The sequence below is a fragment of the Typopeltis vanoorti genome, chromosome 24, assembly GCF_054136105.1.
Source record: "Typopeltis vanoorti isolate ZY-2024b chromosome 24, IOZ_Tvanoo_1.0, whole genome shotgun sequence".
NCBI lineage: Eukaryota > Metazoa > Arthropoda > Arachnida > Uropygi > Thelyphonidae > Typopeltis > Typopeltis vanoorti.
In genome coordinates, this window is record NC_143572.1 from 15,908,973 (window position 1) to 15,929,238 (window position 20,266).

Sequence of the window (20,266 nt, forward strand, 5' to 3'; positions counted from 1 at the left end):
ATTTCTTCTCGCTGATATGACAAATCTATGGAATTCTATAATTTTAGCTTCATAGTCAGCCGGCATTTTTTGGGTTAGAGCGGCTTTTGTACGCATGCATAACCCATGTCATTTCATAAATCTAAAGAACCAAGAAGGTGATCCGGTAAAATCTAAAATTCCATTAGCAGTTACCCATCGTTTCGCTTCAAAAATTATCATTTTCATAGAAACAGCTATTACCATGTTTCGATGATTTGTTACCCAATTTTTCATTTGTACTTCTAATTCTGGCCAGTTTTCTAGGTGCGAACGGAATGTTTTCTTGCGTTTACATAGCAGTTTTAATTGTTCCTCTCGTTTTCTCCACTCGCGAACCATTTTTTCTGTTGGTGGTGGGCCAAAATGTCTTTCTGCTGCTCTGTTTCCGTATTGTTTTGCATAATTTATCACATTTAATTTATAACTCACGTTATATGAAAGTCTTTTTTATTTTACACTCATTTTTTCTAATTTTAAGATAAAAATTTTAACGACTTATAAAAAATAATTCAAATGAACCGTACAAAAGCACATATGTTTACACACTAATGACTATTGACGCTCTGAACTGGTGATTCACCCAGATGCAGCGAGATAACTTCAGTGGTGTACTTACTAATTTTATTAACATATTGCGCCAGTAATTGAACTTCGCTAACAGCTTCGGTACAGTGTAAAGATTCGTATTTTAATGTTACCTTCGGACCACAAGACGCACTCCAATTTTAAGTCGTTTTCTATGTAAAAAGGTGCGTCTTATGGTCCGAAAAATACGTATCTTTAACAATACCTCAGATCATTTTTGCCACACATTTTTCACATCCCAAAGGTTTTTATGGTAATTTTTTCAGGTTTAAAGCAAAAAGAAAAACTGTTGCCCATTCTTTGGACTATGACATTTTTTTTGATGGAACTGAAATTGCAAAAGGCACAACATAGAGTTACACGTCACAAGATACTACTTCTCAACAACCCTGCTATGAATTTGAAATAAATAGCAAATGTCCTAATAGAACTTCACCTACAATTAATAGACGCTAGTGGATTTGAACTAATTGCTGTAGTGTCATTTAGTGTTCGGTCCGAATGTTTTTCGACACCTCTTACGGGGGTCGGTAAAGTTCTGATAAACACCTAGCACAAAAATTAACTAATTTAATGCCTTCTTATATATCCTAAAAGAAAAGATATTTTCTGAAAAAAACATTTTTTATATAATTTCTTTTACAAACAAATATTTGTGTTCAAGGTGTTTATCAGAACTTTCCAGACCCCCCCCCCCTGTACGTATATGAAAGTCATTTTTGAACAAAACTGGTTAATCAAATTAATCTGGAATTAAAATAAGAGCCAGTTGTTTGAAATTTCAAGATAATCAAAATCCTGGATCAGTAAAAGTGTAATCACTTTATTTTACAACTTAAAATTCTAATTCTTTACTTTAAAAAAAAAAAACATAAATGTTTCTGGTTTAGTTCGAGAAGGATTTTCGAATCAAGTAAACAGTTAAAAAATAAAGTTTACACCAGAAATATGAAGATTTTAGTGGTGAGTTAACACATTAAGATTTAAAAAATTATTAATCCGATTTTCGAATTTATTATTCCTGCTTGAATTCAGTTTTATTTGCTGGAATACAACCCTTTTTTTTCTGGTCATTGTACTTTAAATAATAAGAATCACAATTTTTGTTATTGTACTTTAAATCATATAGGATCACATGCTTTTTGTTATTTTATTTAAATAAAATAAGATAAACAAAAATAAAATAAAGCAACCAAATAAAACAACAACGCACACCTGAATTGAACTTGGCTTCCATTAGTTCTATATTTCATTACATTGCGATTTTCTTTTGAAACTATTTCAGAGTAACGTAAAGAAAGAAAAAAATAAAGGAAGGCAGAAAGAAAGAAAGAAAACATCCCTTTGTTTTGTAAGTCCTTGTTTACTTTGTGTTTACTTTGTTCATGTTATGAGAACTTTTCTCCTTAACAAAAATAGTTTATATTATCTTAATAAGTTGATATATAACAGAAATATTGATAGCATGTGGTCAATTTAGATCATGTCTATCAAGCACATTTTGGTTGGAATGAGTTGTTTCGAATTATCGGCATATCAGTTGAAGCCAGACTGTACTATTATGCTTCTAAATGTGCTCGAGTTTGTCTATTTTGCAGGAGAATAGGTGTTTTTATAATAATAACAATACTAATAATAGTAATAGTAATAATAATGATAAAAATAAACTTGGAAAAACTCTACACTTTCGCCGATGACAAGCTGAATTCGTTTTGCTTGAAAAAGGCCTCGAAAAGTTCTCTAATTTCAATTAGAATTTTAATCTAGGTCTCTTCAGATAAGTGGCATATAACACAATCGTGAAAAAGCTTTTTAAACACATGTAGGGATGAGAGCCAGCATGGGAGAAAGAGGGGGGTGGGGTAATTCCGAGTGTCTATAAACGAATTCGAATGTAATCTCTGTATACCAAACATAGCCACTTTGTCATCCTCCTCTCCACCAAAAAAGAAGGGAGTGATGTATTGCAAAAGAGAAAATTACCAATGAATTTTAGGAAATTCACTTTAGTAAAGTGAATTTAGTAAGTGAATTTTTTTGGACCAAATGTATGGTCCAAAAATACAGTAGTTTTAAATTTTATGCCGTTTACGTTATTTTATTATATGTTATTACGTTATGTTTACGTTATATTATGTTACGATATGAATAAAAAAATAAAATGAAAGATAAAAATGCAAACAATAGATTTAGAAAAATGACTGACCTGTTTCCAAAATCCTCTGGACAGATGAGAACAATGAAATAAAATTTTATGAAACAAAGAATAACCTAACAGAAAATATTACAATATTAGAACTGAAAAATACAATAAAGAAGATTAAAAATAGGAAAACACCGGGAGAAGACGTTATAAATATAGAAATATACAAAAGTGCAGGTAAAAAATTTAATGAAAGATTTCTGAAATTTTTTAATATGGTTTGGCTGTCTGGAAAGACTCCTAATTCCCGGACAAAATTACAGGTTATCTCAATAAAAAAGGAAATAAAACGATTGATAACTATAGGGGAATTAGTCTGCTAAATACAGGATATAAAATATATACAGGAATGTTAAAAGAGAAGCTAAACAGTATTGTAGAGGACAAACTACTAGAAGAACAAAATGGTTTCCGAAAAGGCCGATCCTGCATAGATCCAATTTTTACTCTAAAATTATTAATAGAAAAGAGAAGAAAATTTCAAAAAGAAACACACGTGGCCTTTATTGATTATGAAAAAGCCTTTGACAAAATAAGTAGACAAAATTGTTTAAAATATTAACCGATTTAAATATACTAAGCCAACGTTTACAATCCATTCAAGAAATATATACAGAAAATAAAATAGCAGTTAAATTAGAACACACTTCAGAATGGAAAGATATATCAAGAAGAGTAGGACAAGGATGTACCCTCTCACCTCTGCTTTCAATATATTTGTATATATAAATAAAATTATAACAATCTAGAAATGGTACAACCCATTTGGTATATAAATAGCTCCACAAATGAAGATATATATATATATATATATATATATATATATATATATATATATATATATATATATATATATATATATTATTATTTGCAGATGATCAAATAGTATTAGCTACATCAGAACATGATTTACAAAGATCATTAAAAGCATTAAATGATATCTCAAAACAATATAATATGACAATATCTAAAGAAAAAACAAAAATAATGACATGTAGAAAGTTTTTAACTTGGGTATATTATGTATTCAAGATACCAAGTAATTTTATAATAACTTGATTTTTAATCCTATTTCCCAAGTAAGCAAACAGACAAGTATGTCAAGTTTGCGCCTGCACGCAGTGGCGTATTTAAGTATAGGCCCGGGCCTAGAGCGGCAAATTTTGAGGGAAGGCCGAAATTTCCGGGCTCTCATTTTTGTAATTATATTTATATTACGAATTTACGATATAAATAGGTTATGCATGTAAATCAACATGTTCATTAAATATGGGGAGGGGCACTTTCTGCGGACCTAGGGGAAGGAAATGCCTAAATACGCCACTGCCAGCACTGCAGGACCGGGCAACTCGTGGTAAAGGTGGATTAAGCTCTGATCACTTTCCTTAGTATTTTTCTCCGCAAGGGGATGTGCGTTACATTAAGGGAAAAATACTAAGGAAAGTGATCAGAACTTAATCCACCTTTACCACAAGTTGTCCAATCCTGCACTACCTGCAGGAGTTGCCTCAGTCTTGCACTACGTGCAGGCGCAAACTTGATATACTTGTCTGTTTGCTTACTTGGGAAATAGGATTAAAAACCAAGTTTATATAAAATTACTTGGTATCTTGAATACAAAAAAATTATGACATTCAAAGGAGAAAAAACCCAATAAGAAGTAAAACAGTGATAGATAATAAAATATTAGAACAAATAAATACTTTCAATTACTTGGGATGTGATTTATGATACGAAGAAGAAAAAGACACAGACACCAAAATATCAAACTTTGTCAAAGCATAAAAATGGCATAATAAATAATATATTTAAGCCATCCCTAGTACAAAAACACACTAGAATCAGACTATATAGAAGCGAAACATGAACCATAAAAAGGAAAGATGAAAAACGAATTCAAATAGCAGAAATGAAAATTCTCAGATAAACAGCTGGATATACCAAGTGAGACCATAAAACAAATGAAGAAATTTTAAATCCCCTGAATGTAAAAGGATTAATTACTACATAAGACAGTATAAACAAAAATGGATAGAACATTTAAATTGAATGAACAACAGTAGACTACCGAAGATATTATACAGATATAAAATAAGTGGAAGCCTGTGTAGCTCGGTGGATGTGGCGTTTGCACACCACAGCGCTTGGCCGCACGAAGGAAGACTTGGTTTCTAGTCTAGTCGGCGACTAGAGGAAATTTTTCTAAGCCTTTTTTCGACTGGTTCCCGAGTTAGTCGATCTCTGGCACGGGCAAACGGGTTTTTCCTCCCGGAAACTCGGGTTTTTCGTCCCGTAAACTCAAGAAAATCGACCGTAGAACCCACATTATTTCAGACATTAAATATATTGTGTTAGGGTTAGGGACCACGAGATGGCGGCACATTTGAGCCGTCTCTCTTCACTGTGTACCGCTTAATTAGTGATAGCCTTTTTTCGACTGGTTCCCGAGTTAGTCGATCTCTGGCACGGGCAAACGGGTTTTTCCTCCCGGAAACTCGGGTTTTTCGTCCCGTAAACTCAAGAAAATCGACCGTAGAACCCACATTATTTCAGACATTAAATATATTGTGTTAGGGTTAGGGACCACGAGATGGCGGCACATTTGAGCCGTCTCTCTTCACTGTGTACCGCTTAATTAGTGATAGCCTTGGGCCATCTATCTCTGGTTGGTACCAGTGGAGACTGAACTGCCCACTCAGTCTCCAAAAGTTAGATAAGGCTAAATGGCTTCGCCTACTCCCCGTATACGGGAATAAAAAGGCGTTAGCTGATTTTTTTTTTTTTTTTTTAATAAGTGGAAAAAGAAGAATCGGAAGACCAAGAAAGAAATGGCATGAGACCGGAACAGGCTACCTGGCCTTAAATCCATGTTAGGGAGAAGAAGAGAAGAAAAAGACTATGTTATAGACCTTATGAAATTTGAATTGTTTGGTTTGAGTGACTAATATCTCAATATTACAAAAATCTATTAAATATCGTAAAAAAAGTTCACATGACAATTGAAGAAACATGACAAGAGACCATCTCTTGACCATTTAGCAAACTATCAAATAATTTGCCTATTGGTTTATGAATTCAAATGTAATCTTCATCTATGCATGCACCCGTTGCTCATCGCACATTTACGTACTTAGTAAACAGCATAGTAAATTGGGAACAAAAGTTGGCTGAAGTTCTCGGGATATTGCATGATTGTAGTATCCAGGAATAAACCTGAACAGAGTTGATGAAATTCGGTATACTCCACAGAGTGGAGTACACCGAACGTCGGAGAAGACCACTTAGTCTTCAACAACCCAATTCTCTGACTACACCTTTTTTAGCGACGGGCCCTTTAGTAGTAGCTCTGGAAATTTCTCCAACTGACAGGCATTAAACCATTAGACTGGAGGAAACTATCGAAGAGTAAACGAATGTAGGCAAGGACTGAGGTGCTGCTTCCACTCTACATCCCCTTCAGACGAAATGATATTAGGCATAATTATTGGTAAATTAATTTCATCGCTCGCTTTGCTTATGGAAAGATTGAAGCCATCAAAAGCCATGTTCGGATTCCAGTTTGCTTTCTTTCTATTTCCTCCAGTGTGAGGGATTTCAGAATTACGTCAGATATCATGGAGAGATCTAACATATATCTTCTTTTCGGGGGTACTGTTTTAAAGCGGTTACTCCGCAGACTAGCTGCTAGATAGTATACTGAACCGAACGTTGATAGGCATATGTCAATAGGGCAGAATTAATGGTAGCGATCATTTACCAGCGAAAGATCAAAGAAGTGATGATTCCAGGTTGGACACACTTTTTTAGTTGAGATATAAATAAATACAAAAATACCACTTTTGATGGAGAAAGAACCACTTGCAGTATCTTCCAATAGGATTATCAAACGCGGCAACATTACTGACCACGATTCTACTATTACAATTTGTGAAAAATTGTTTTATTCTTGTATTGTTTTGTGAAAAATGTTTAATTTGTGAAAAAATTAAACATTCTTTTTTACATTGAGCTCGTGTCTTATTCCATTGGCTAATGTTTAAATATTTGCATTCGCGTATAAGCACTTTTGTCAACCATAGGCGCTTTGTAATATAGTTCATGATTATTGGGTGATAAAAAATTCCACACAAAATGTATCATTGTAATCTATGTATCTCATGGGTATGTAGGGATTATTTTCAAGAACAGTAATACTCAGCGATTTGCTGCATTCTTAAGTAATGGTATTCTTAATGAGTATTTATAGTAACAGATCGCGAGTTTACTATTTTTTCTGGGACCGAGCGGGAAACTTAATTTAGCGGACCTTATTATTATTATTACATGCATCCATTGAAGTCCAAGGGCTCATGGCGAGAGGTTTCTCTACACCATACGATTCGCCTTCCAGCATCATATTAGCTAGCAATGCTGTGCGGTCCACTCCCTTCACCGTACTAGCCACACTGTATTTTGTCTGTTATTTGCGTGTGTTCTCTGGCCGATTTGCCTGTTTCCTGGGATGAAATTTCATAAAACTTCCTTATATTCTTTTGTGCATTTGACTACCGAGTTCTTGAATGGGCCTTATTTACTGTTGTCATTTTCCTCCAGTATTAGCATACAATATATATAATTTCATCAAACAACTGTTCAAAATGATAGTGCTTATATTTCTAACACAAACACAGTTTCTGTTGTCTATTAGCGACACGTATGTCATGATCATCTCGTGATTTGGAATAAGCATACTTGCTCTTTAAAGGTTCGAGGGTTAACTTGTCTCATGATAAACTGCAAAGTTTATCATGAGACAAGTTAATGTTTATGCAGTTTGGTTCAGGTGTGCTGATGAAGGGCTGGTGTAACGTGATATCTGTGAGTGGCGCTCCGAAGGTAATGCCTCCATTGGGATAGGAGTGGGGGGGGGGCATGTTTAAAGCGAGTATAAATTCTCTATTTTATTTTCATATACTATTTTTCAACACGATATCCCTCCCTTTCAATACTTTGTCTCCACTGTGTAATAAGTTTGTCAAAGCGATCATAGTAAAACTGTTTAGATTGTTTTGAGAACAATTTTCTCACCTCTGCTTTGAGCTGTTCGTAATTTTCAAAATGGATATTTTTGAGATATGCATTCAGTAATGCCAAGTCTAGGTCGTAGGGAGGATATTCCTCTCAGTACTTACTTTTCTATATGTGTAGTAATTATCATTTGGGGTTTGTGACTGCCCGCATAGTGATTGGTCATTAATGTCAACTGCACCATCACTGTTTCTTGTTCTTCGTGCCGAATGAAGTACAGTACTCACAACTATAGCCGATTCGATATAACAACCTTGTAATCTGTGAACGAAAATATAGGCATTCACATTTTCGCGCGTTAAAAATTCCATTCTGCGTACAAACGTATCTTATCTTGAAGAGACTATAGATTTGGGTATCTCTAAGAAGTGTACAAATCTAGTCTGTTCAAGAAATCAGATCTGTAGAAGGAGACTACAGATGTGTCTTTTACACAGATCTATAATCTTCTTTAGTTCTGAATAATGTATAGTCTTGAGTTTAGAATTCTTAATAGCCATCGTAAATTGTCTTATTTTAACTGCACTATAAACAAACATGAGCTCGGATAGCAGTCCTGTTTGTTTTCATTCCAGTAAAAGATTCAGCTATTGTTGTTACGTATTTGATAATTTTGCTTAACGGATATTTCCTTTCCCACACATGTTCCTTCGAACGTGTTTCATATAATAATATTGCTGCCCATTACTTTGGTGTTTTTTCCCGCCTTTATATATTCATTACTTTTCAGAGCAGTTCTGTGATGACGTCAATCAGTATCACTGAAGCACATAGCGTTTTCATTTATATTGCTGTTAAATAGAAACAACGCCCAGCCACACGTGAATTTCCAATCACATATCAGATGGCGTTTGCACGTGGAACGTTTTCAAGGTCAGTAATGTTGCTACCTTGCTGGTACACATATTAGGAAGGGTAACGTTAAAAAGGGGGTGGAAACTGTACGGATAATATCCCTGTAGTAATAAGAGTTCTATCTGTAAAGTGACGCTAAGCATCTCAATTTTCGTCCATGTGAAAAGGCCGTTAATGAAAAATCGAATAGAAATACTCATGTCACAATTCTTGCACTTATTATCGCGTAATTCGCCAACCCAAAACTCAAGTACGAGAATTACAAAGGATTGTGCATATTGACCTGGTTCCGAATGCCAGAATTAAATTACAGATTCACCCTTTACTTGATAAAAACTGGCATAAGACGGAGATATAACGCACACATAACAAGACCTGACAGCAACTGCTTTCAACGCCTTCAGATGAACAGATGAATATGACGATCGAATTTCCAAAACAAGTAAACGGTAAAAATTCTTAGATGAAGACTAATGGTCATTGGATCGGGTGGAATTATATATAGCATATAGCGTCGCGTTATTTTATATGCATAAAAATGAAATGCAAAAATTGAATAATATTGTTAAATTTTGGTTTTAAAAGTGCTTTAATGTGTCGTAGCCTACCGAAAAGCTAAAAGACAAAGGATAACTTTTTAAATGTCATTTTGATGCCTTTTAATGTTATTTTATGTTTTCATTATGGGTATGTGTGTGCCGAAAATTGAAAAGGAATCTATCGCTGGGAAGTTGTAATATGCTAAACTCATATTGATAAAGAAAGTATCTATTTGCCAATATTATTACGCCATTTACAAATTTGTTACCTCACATAAGACTCTGAAGCAGTTAAGTAATATACTAAGAAATAGGAAATCTTTTATATGATATTGAAGTTTGTTTAGTAGAATTTCCCAGTTGCTTTTCTAAAATATGAATTAAGAGATCTGATTTGGTATAATGTTACCGTTGGTCGCCGAGTTTTATAGAAGTACTAGTTTATAATAAAGTCTAGTTAGCATCTAAGGTTTGTTATGGTCACAATTTATATATTGCTTGAGTATTAATGCCTGAAAAAGAGGGCTGCTATTTCGTTGTTCCAAATTTTTTTTGCTACCTTTCTGTTTTGCAGAATGGTAGCAAAAACTTAGTTTACTAATAAAATACTGTGATGCAGAACCATCGCAATATACACCATATCTGATTATGAACTTACCTAGATATTTATAGATTTTTTTACAGTACTGTATGGTATTATATCTTAATGCACTTTGATAACAATATGTCACACGCATATTTTTGTCAAAATGCACACCTAAATATTTCAGGTGAGAGATCTTTTCATACTCGGATTTCTAAAGATGATAAGTCAAGATTTATGCGATGCAGTGAACAGTGTGTCATTTGCATACTGACAGATTACAGTGTCTAGCTATAAGTTTACGAAATTGTTGGATAAGCACGGTGATAAAATTATTCCTTGTGGAATGCACAACTAATCTCAATTTTAATGCTATATGTGTCATTTATTTTTGTGATATAAATATGAGAACCAGTTGTATAGTTTCCCCTCTTACTCCATCTGTTTCTAGTTCCGTAAGAGAATCGTGTATTCTATAGCGTCAAAAGTCTTAGAACGGTCATGGGCATCTAATTTTAAATACTGTATTTGGATAGTCGTTTTGGATATTCATGGCTCATGAGACAACAGACTCATACTTCTTTAAAATTTTCGGATTGCGTCTTAAAATGCCACGAAGCTTTTTTAATTTCTTTATCCACATGACGACGAAATTAAAGTATTTGCCATCTATTTAAATTTTAAATGGCATGGATATAGAATTGGGATTATTTATCCAATACTGGTATACACTGATGTAAAATTGTTTGCTAGTTTAACTTTAGTGGTTACTGATAGTTAGCCTTTTTTGTTATACAAATATTATTCTGGTTTATGCATAACTGTACACTAATTTCATTTATTATTTCTTTTCTTGAATAAGATGAAATGGCTGCGCTTAGGCCAAAGTTGTAGTTATATAGTTTATATAGTATATCTATATCTAAGTAATTTCATTAAGCTCGAATCGGTATTTAGGGTGCTGTTAATGTCAATGTCTTCCACTATAATTATAGTTTGATTAGAGCCTCCATAGCTCAGTCGGTATAGACGAAGCCCTTTAGTCAGAAAGACCTAGATTCGATTTCCGTCCCTAACGTGAGGAACCTTTACCCAGAAACTTGGTTTTTTCGTCCTTCAGGACAGGCAAACCGATCCCGTGAACACACACGGACTTACAGTCATAAGATACATATACTTAATCCCTCATTAGGAGGGCTCAACCCCCCCCTAAAAAGAGACAGGTGATTCAGAGTGGGGGGAACCCTATACGAATAAATAAATAGTTTGACTAAGGTTGAAGTTTATTTTCGTCAGCAAAGTTGCTAGTTCCTCCAAGAACAGTTTAATATTTTTATTTGGTGCCTATAAAAGGAGCTGAGTATTAAAATAGATCACTGACACAGTTCTCAAACAACTAAAGGATGTTTTCGTCTGACCGAAGAGACTAAACATGGAACTTTTTCAAGCTACTTCATGTCTCCAATAAGCAGGGCGGTGGTCTCACACAGGACGATGAAATTCATCTCCCGACTAATGATTTGGGGGAGGCATCTCGTTGGATGGACGAACCGAGCTGTATGTGCTTCCTAGCGGAACTATGAATGCTGCAACTTATAGAGACGAAGTCCGTGATTCCTATATTCTTTCGCGGTGCGATAGGGGAGACATTTATCCTACAAGACGATGCTCGTACTTATCGAGCGAAACTCGTGGACCAATATCTTCAAGAAGGGACTATCGTACGTATCGACTGGCCAGCCAGTTCTCCTGGCCACACACACACCTCCCCAACCCCCTGGGAAAGAACTCAGGAGCGTTTTGTAGGAGCGATGATTGTTATTACTAACTGAGCTCCTGGACAAAATTATGAACAGTACAAAACATCGTTGTGTGCGCTGTGCTACTGTGAGGGGTGACCACAATCCTTATTGAGGCACTTTTACAATCTCATTTTTACCTCTTGATTTTGTCTTCATGTACCAATTTCCCATTTCTTACTGAACTAAACTATTAATATGCAGTTTTTGTGGGTATTTCTTTCACATGTCATATCAAATTACTTGTCACTAAATTGCATAAAAGCTCATTATACTGTTTTTCAGTTATCGTGATTTTTCTCTTTGTTCCTTAATTTATGGAAACCACTGTATGTGTGAACTCAATGCAATTCCATTACAATCAGACTATTTTTATCAGAAAGATTTGGAAATACAATTCAAAATTATGATAAATTCCTTTTTCTCTGGATATTTAATGAAACTTGGTATTTAAGATCTCACCTAAAATTGGTCGAATCATCTTAGGTTTTTTTTTAATTTTATTATTATTATTTTAATCCCATCGACGAAATATTGAAAACGTATAATACATTAGCTTTGGGTGGACAAAGCGTTAAATGTTTTAGAGACTAAACATGTTACTATTTCAAACCACTTCGCTCCATCAATAAGCGGGGATGATCTCACACTAATAAAATTTATTTACCATTTAAAATCATTAACAAACATCCCTGGCACATTTGGATTCAAACTATAACTGCTAATTGTAGAGTCAGATATTCTGATGAACATAGTCACCCAGGCCATTTTTGTGTAACACCTGAACAAAGCAAAATGATATATAGACAAAATTATTATATTTAATTAAGACAAAAATGGTTTACTGTTACTTTTCTTTTGACAATATCTTATGCAATATCTTATGATACTGCTATTCAATAATGAAATTAACTCATTAAAATGCATACCTTTATATGATTGTCACAGATCACCTTGAATAGTATTATCATCATTGTTCCGGTGAACCAAAAAAGTGCCATGCCACAAAATAGCTCAGGCCTACTAGCCAGAGAATTTTGCATCCAGTTAACAAGCGTGAAATTCTGGTCTCATGAAACCTTACTCGTAGTTGCTTCAGCCGTAATTCTACCCAATACCAGTAGCGAATTATACGTTCTAAAGTAACATATGCGTATTTTTCAATTTAAAGTACTATTCAGTTTGATTCTGAATAAATTTCATTTAGAGTTTAGAGAAATCATGCCCATTGCATTTTTAGCCTCACGTTTATAAACTGGAATTTGGTAAATATCCTGCATAATACCATGCATTCTTTACTTTCCATATTTACCATTTGAAATTTCAATGTTTATTTTTCTTTCTTAGCTAGGGATCTATATCACGATACACACTCTGAGATTAAGTTAACCTTTCCCATGATATCGGATAAAATAAACAAATTCCTCATACAGTAAATCCCTCCTGTAATTATGGACAATTTCCTCTAAAGACTAAGATTCACTTATTATCACACTGCATAGTTTATTCTGTGTTGTATTCTTTTTTCTTCATTTTTTTTAAATGACAGTTCGATTTATTATCCATATAATCCCTCGAACTTCCTAGAAATCTATGATAACACGATCAATTGTCAATACTAGGCTCACTCTACTTTGTGCTGTGAAATGGGCTATATTTTTCAGGAACTAAAACCTCCGCGTAGTCACGACAAGTCCGCGCGGTTAGCCTAGCTATGCTTCACAACCATATATATACCTGGGGAAGGAGTGTCCTAGATTCGATTCCCGTCGGCGACGCGAGGACCTTAAGGATCTACTATAGCCAAGTTAGCTGGTCTTGGGCGTGGACAGCAGAGTTTTTTCCCCCAGTTTATCCTGGGGTTTTCCCTCCCGCAAAGCAGGCAAACCGGCTCGTGAACACACGCTTCGACAGACATGGGATACTACCGGGAACAGTGGCGGCTCGTGGCTTGAAATCGTGGGGGTGCTGCAACTTTCGAAATATACATACACACTGTAAGTACAGTGTATACGTGTTTGGATAAAATATCAAAATTATGGTAAAAATTAAAAAAAAATTAAACATGAAAGAATATTGTTTATTATCGATAAAATTATACAGTTTGGTATAATTCAAAATTACAGTAATCCCTCGATTAATGCATCCCCGATTAGTGCGTCATTTTTTTTTTCGATACCCAAATTCGATTAGTGCGCCTATATACATCTTAAAAATAAATGTTACAGATTTTAAAAACTTTCTGTCTATACATTTTTATGGTTAACTATTTTAAAAAATCACTCCAAAATTTATGTCGTCTGCTATAGTACGCCCACAGATTCGAGACTCTTCGACACTTCTGCGCATGTCACAAAAAGGAGAATCCATTCCGATAATAGGGTAATCAATCAGTCTTCTGGGATGAGTTGTTTATTATTACACGTCGGAAAATTAACTTCTCTTTTATGATCATTGTAGTTTTTAAAATGGTAACTATTTTGCTTGTATACCAGTTGGGAAAATTTTTATCTATAAGCATGTGATTTCGCGTGTTGGCGACCAATTCGTACGTCCTTCATTTCTTTCTCACCTTAAATGATAACGTCCAAGAGTTAATTAAATCTCATTCTGAAGAACTGAGTGATTTCGACCAGCTAAATTTAGATGCACAGCGGGAAAATCTCGAAGAATATGAAGAAAATGTAATCACTGATCAGCCAAAAGAGATTTCACAGAAACAATTTGAAAATATTTTTCGTACAATCGAAGTTTTTAAGCAGCGATGCTTAGAGGCTGACCATGATGAAGAGAAAAGCAGTAAATTTTGCAGAAGAGTAGAAGAGGCAATAGGGTCATACCGTCGGTTGTATGAAAAAAAAAAAGAAACAAAATGCCCGACAAACTACGTTAGCTCAATTCTTTGTTAAGAAGTGGAATAATAAAATTTATATTCTGAATATGTTTCATTGTCTTTTAGCTTCATGGCTTTCCTTTAACTAGGCCCTGAGACGTACCCCAATTCTTTTATAAAAAAAAATTAAAGTTCAAAAAAGAATTACACATTTTCCCATAGGTTATTATATTCGATTAGTGCGGTTTCGATTAATGCGCCTGTTTTAAAGATTAGACGCACTAATTGCTGTACTTAAAAATAAAATCCATTAGCATAACCCCAATAATGTTCTAAAATAAAAACTATAACAAATGTTATGTCTTTATTTGTAATGTCCAAATATTTAAAGAGACGGAGTAAATACGATAAGCACTACGAATACTCTACTACTGGAGCAAACTGCATATAAATAATAGTGGAACTGGGCGACGGACAGTGCCGCATTACGCTAATAGCTCGCTTCTCACTATGACGTGCATATACTTGCGCGCGTAGCAAATACTAGCAATATGGAAAACACAGTGCTGTTAGCGTCCTTCGCCCTCCTAAGTGCTACAAGATGGATTTTTATTATTTTTTATACAAAATAAGAGAATTGCATAGGATTGTTGATGATAAAATTAAATATTACAAGCAAATATAAATAAATTAATAAATATATTTATATAACGAGAAAAATTGGGGGTGCTACAGTTCTGTAGTGCCTATACACGAGCCGCCCCTGATCGGGATAAGGAGCAACCAACCTATTCCGCGGGATTATTGGTTACGGAGGCTTACCGGTAAAATGTGTAGGCCTGCGCGAAAGCGTAACATACGATGAGGATGAGGGATGATTCAAGACAAAGGTCAAATAGTTTTCTATTCATGAGGCCTCTAACCCAGTGTTTTTTAACTGCATTCCGCAGAACACCCGGGTTCAGCGAACATTTGTAGGAATACAAATTCCAGAGCATACAGATATTTATGAATGCAGTTTCTGAAAAGAAAAAAAAAAACGCCAGCTAACGAGGTATTAAACTTATATAGTTTAATTTTATTAAACTATATATCACTTCTTAAAGAGTTATGTTACTTTAATATTTGTAATATTAGGTATTATGTTTTCTCAATTAAAATATTTTGCGGGTAACAGTTTATTGTCATAATTCCTTTCCGATAACTTTTCATAAAATTATCGTAGGGGTTCGTCGGAGAAAAAGAAATATTTTTATGTAGATTTCCACAGTCTCAAAAAAGAAACGCTGCTCTGACTCATCCACAGTACTACTAATATTATTATTATGTGACACCTCCAGGTAGTCCAAAGATTCATCGAAGGTGAGTGTGCCAACAGCATCGAACGATTGGTCGCCTACTAACCGCGCTCAAACTTGCTTAACTTTTTGCAAGCTATTAGTAGCAGAGGCTCTGCCAATCGACCAACCTTTGCTGGCATACCATACGTTTCACAACCTTTCGTGTGTGTGTGTGTGTGTGTGTGTGTGTGTGTGTGTGTGTGTGTGTGTGTGTGTGTGTGTGTGTGTGTGTGTGTGTGTGTGTGTGTGAGAGAGAGAGAGAGAGAGAGAGAGAGAGAGAGAGAGAGAGATAGAGAGAGAGACCGTATAAACAGGCTAAATCTTTTCTGATTGGTGTGTGAGTGCTACGTCAGTTTCTTATATATATATATAAGACTTTTACTCGGTTGTTGTGATATTTAAAAATATAGATTTAATAACTTAAAAAACCGAGATAACTTATAAAGATTTTAATGAGAATAATACAACTAGTTTCGGCGTATAAGCCTTCCTCAAGTATTCATAAAGGAAAAGAATAGTAATAAACATTGAAGTATCTAAAAACTGGAAATTACAGGTAAAAATCGCCACACATAATTGATACATAAAAAAACGTTGTATTTTTTTCAAGTTGTTCTAACAGGCGTGCCATTGTTTATTGCAAGTTGGCATGCAGGCTCACGTAAACGCCAATATTGAATAACTGGCATGGCTATCTGGGATTTTATAACTCAAAATGTTGTTTAAGTGGACAGGGTTCAGCAGGATTTCCCTTGATTCTACAATTTTTCTCTCAAACTCATTATCACAGCGAAAAATATTTTTCTGATCTATCCCAGCAAACGGATTGGCTTTGTTGATCATCATTAGGATTATATGAAAAAAGAACATGACCGGATAACGCAGTTGCATTAGATCTTTCGTAAGAGATAAGATGCCTCTCTTATGCTCTTCTATACGTTGTTCAATAGATTTGTTAGTTTGTCCAAAATAAGGGATATTGCAATCGCACCATAATTTATATACACCTGGATATTTTTGGTTGTGATGAGTAGGCTTTGGATGGCTGATTAGAGAACCGATTTTAGGAAGTGTGGTGAAGAACATCCTGATATTGTATTTTTTAAGGACTTTAGCTATTTTAGAGACTGTGCTAATGTATGGAATGGAGATGCTACCTTTAAAATTAATAGTTTCTGTTGTGCACTGCCTAGGAGGATCCAGAAGAAATTTTCTTAATCGTTTTTTCAGAGTATCCATTTTGTTTAAAGATAAGAGTGAGGTGATTTATTTCTTTTTGTCGTTCATCTGGTTCATTCAAGAGAGAGCGTGCTCTGTGTCCTAAGGTAGATATAGTTCCAAGTTTTTGTGATGGAAAATGATGAGAAAGATTATGCAGATATCTATTGGTATGAGTAAGTTTTCTGTATATAGAGATTTTTAATTTTTTAGAGCATCGTGTAAGCATGACATCCAGGAAAGGTAAGGAGTATTATTTTCTAGATCAGCAGTATATTTTATATTAGGATGTTGGATGTTTAGATGACGGAGAAAATCTATGCGAGATGTGTGCCCGTGATTCCAAATAATGAAAATATCATCAACATATCGTTTCCAAACTTTTGGTTTAAATGAGAAGGAAGATATGGCTTTCGTTTCAAAATCTTCAAGGATGATGTTAGCTAGAACTGGGGACAAAGGATTGCCAATTGCTAGGCCTTGTTTTTGTTGGTAAACGGAGTCCTGATATCTGAAGTAACCAGAATGAATGCAATGTTTCAATAAAGCTTTTGGATAATTTGTCCTTTAGTAATGTAAGTACCTCGTCTGTACGAACGTTAGATATGATGTCAAAAACTTGCTATAATGTCATTTTCATTGATGGGAATATCTTTTATATGAGAAACAAAATCTGTGGTGTTTTTGATGAAAGATGAAGATTTATTGGAGAAACAAGTGAGGTATTTTGCTAGATATCTGGAAAGGTTATACGTAGGTAAGTCAATTCCTTCCACAATTGGGCGAAGAGGGATGTTTTCTTTATGTATTTTGGGAACTCCATAGATGCGTGGGATAAGAGGATCTAGAGAGCGTAAAGAGAGGCGAACATTATGAGGAAGTTCATTCGTAGTCTTTAACAAGTTGTTTATACGGTTTTATAAATCTCTTGTAGGATCTTCCTGAAGAATTTAATATGTCCAATTATCTTCAAGTAATTGAAGCATTTTGTTGTGGTAATCTTCAGAGTTGAGGATGACCGCTGTGGAATTGCCTTTATCCGCAGGTAAAATAATAATGTTACTGTTCTATTTTAGATTTTTTAGGGCTTGTCTTTCAGCCAGAGAAATATTATCTGTTGGAGGTTTAGCATTATTGATAATGAAAATCGATTCAATACGAAGAAGTTTCGCCAAATGATTAGGAATAAGTGAACGTGCCTTTTCTATTTTTGTAAGAAGAGGTTCTTTAGGGATAAATTTTGGTGAGGGAATGAAATTGAGACCTTTGCAAAGAATCTGTTTCGGTATTCGTTAAAATATGAGAAGATTTGTTCACTACAACGTTTTCAGGATTAATACGGGCAATCCTTTGTCCCCAGTTCTAGCTAACATCCTCCTTGAAGATTTTGAAACGAAAGCCATATCTTCTCATTTAAACCAAAAGTTTGGAAACGATATGTTGATGATATTTTCATTATTTGGAATCACCGGCACACATCTCTCATAGATTTTCTCCATCATCTAAACATCCAACATCCTAATATAAAATATACTGCTGATCTAGAAAATAATAACTCCTTACCTTTCCTGGATGTCATGCTTACACGATGCTCTGAAAAATTAAAAATCTCTATATACAGAAAACCTACTCATACCAATAGATATCTGCATAATTTTTCTCATCATTTTCCACCACAAAAACTTGGAACTATATCTACCTTAGGACACAGAGCACGCTCTCTTGAATGAACCAAATGAACGACAAAAAGAAATAAATCACCTCACTCTTATATTTAAATAAAATGGATACTCTGAAAAAACGATTAAGAAAATTTCTTCTGGATCCTCCTAGGCAGTGCACAACAGAAACTATTAATTTTAAAGGTAGCATCTCCAATCCATACATTAGCATAGTCTCTAAAAATAGCTAAAGTCCTTAAAAAATACAATATCAGGACGTTCTTCACCACACCTCCTAAAATCCGTTCTCTAATCAGCCATCCAAAGCCTACTCATCACAACCTAAAATATCCAGGTGCACATAAATTATGGTGCGATTGCAATATCCCTTATTTTGTCCCTTATGCCTTATTCGTGAGTCTGCACGCACGATTGCAATAAACAATGGCACGCCTGTTAGAACAACTTGAAAAAATACAACGTTTTTTATGTATCAATTATGTGTGGCAATTTTTACCTGTAATTTCCAGATTTTAGATACTTCAATGTTTATTACTATTCTTTTTCTTTATGAATACCTGAGGAAGGCTGTTATAAGCCGAAACTAGTTGTATTATTCTCATTAAAATCTTTATAAGTTATCTCGGTTTTTTAAGTCATTAAATGTATGTTTTAAAAAATATATATATGTGTGTGTGTGTGTGTGTGTGTATAGCCGTTTGTATGGTATATAGTATACACCATGATGTATAAATGTATGGATATGATATATAGTATATATAATGTATGGTGTATGGCAATATACCCTGCTTAGAAAGAAGTCAATGAACACCATAGTGTGTGTGTGTGTGTGTGTGTGTGTGTGTGTGTGTGTGTGTGTGTGTGTGTGTGTGTGTGTGTGTGTGTGTGTGTGTGTGTGAGGAACAAACAGCCATGGCGTTAACTTTAATAAGACGTTGGACCTACTTTCGCTGCAATGAAACCAGCAATCCTACGGGACATACTTTTCTCAAGCGTACGATAGAAATCAACGGGAATTTTGGACCATTCTTCCTGTAGGAATGTAATGAGGCCCTGGACTGTTGTGGGGAGGACGTCCCTTGACCTCACTGGATGCTCCAGTTCATCCCAGAGATGTTCAATGTGTTTAAAGGCCAGTCAAGTGTGGTCATGTTCATGTCCACAAATCACGCAGGTATAGCAGCAGCAACCTTATGATAAGGTGCATTGTCTTCTTGAAAAAGGCAAGTCACTTCCGAAGTAGAAGTAAAAATAAAGTAGGAAGCATTGCATTGTGCAGAATGTTCAGATACCTCTGGGAATTCAATATTCGTGATAGCACAAACGAAAGTCCAAGGCCAAATCAGGAAAAACACACCACCTCCGAATGTAATAGTTAGGGTTACGTAATAGACCTTCACCAACATCCCTCACAGCCACACTCATCCATCTGCTCGGTAGAGGGTGCAGCGTGATTTTTAACTCCATAACATAGTTTTCCAAGCTTTTACCTCCCCACTGTACACGCTCTTTGCACCACTGAAGACGGCGCTGCATGTTGG